The sequence below is a fragment of the Hermetia illucens genome, chromosome 4, assembly GCF_905115235.1.
Source record: "Hermetia illucens chromosome 4, iHerIll2.2.curated.20191125, whole genome shotgun sequence".
Taxonomy (NCBI): Eukaryota; Metazoa; Arthropoda; class Insecta; order Diptera; family Stratiomyidae; genus Hermetia; species Hermetia illucens.
The window spans coordinates 33825167-33826130 of record NC_051852.1 but is presented as its reverse complement, the minus strand read 5'-3'; the positions used below and the strand labels follow the sequence as shown (position 1 = coordinate 33826130).

At 34.1% G+C, this 964-nt stretch overlaps 1 non-coding gene across 1 annotated transcript; it reads left to right on the top strand.

The window, feature by feature from the left end:
- Positions 1–497: 497 nt before the first annotated feature.
- On the top strand, positions 498–568 carry Trnag-gcc. Its single transcript has one exon. It is a non-coding gene; the product is annotated as a tRNA-Gly (tRNA).
- Positions 569–964: the final 396 nt, after the last annotated feature.

Genomic DNA, 964 nt, shown 5'->3' with positions numbered 1-964 from the left:
TATTAAAATAGTGCAACATGAAACTCACTGAAATAACTTCATGAATATGGAATGGTCTGACGGGGAATTTATTATTTTGCAGTTTAATAATGTATGAGTGTCCATTTCCATACATAATGGATTGAAATAAATGGCGTTAGGATTTTGGAAATTGGAAAAAAAATTCTGCATTCAAATGATTTTAATAATCCCTCCCCCTAATTGATAGTAAATAAATCCAACAGACGAACATCATTGATAAATCATAAATATTTAGTGATTACTATCCCAACGAAGTGAATACAGATGGTCTCTATCTTCTCTAGTCGCTAGTAGACAACTGTCCGTTGCCAGCTTCTGAAGATAAGAGACTGCGAAAGCTTAAAATGTGTATGTGTATATATTCAACCATATTTAATGGAGAATAGTTGATATGAGAAGCTGAAGTTTAGTGAAGATAATTAGAAAGCATTTTACCATAACCAGCGAGGTTTTGGATTTTTAAATATTATACGTGAGCATCGGTGGTTCAGTGGTAGAATGCTCGCCTGCCACGCGGGCGGCCCGGGTTCGATTCCCGGCCGATGCATCGATCTTTTTGCAATATTAGGGATCGCTTTATTCTTGAATACATTTAATTTACAGAAAATAGGAAAAATTTGTTAAAAAAGATATATATTTAACTTAATTAATATGAAAATTTGGCAGATTTCTACTAAAACATATATTTTAAATCAGTAAAGCCAAAACCTGCGGTTCCAGCTAGTAACATAGACCAACAGGTGAGAGAATGAAAGATACATCAAAATTTAATTTGACACGTCAAATATACGCTAAGGATACCAAAATTAAATTTAAATTAATCAAAAACAGCCACCCTTTTCGACAAAGGTTACCAGTATTAACAAGTAACCGGTAAATGTCCACCACTAGATCAGGCTACTGAGTACACACGTAGGCGTTTTTCTTCTTTAGCTTGAGATCC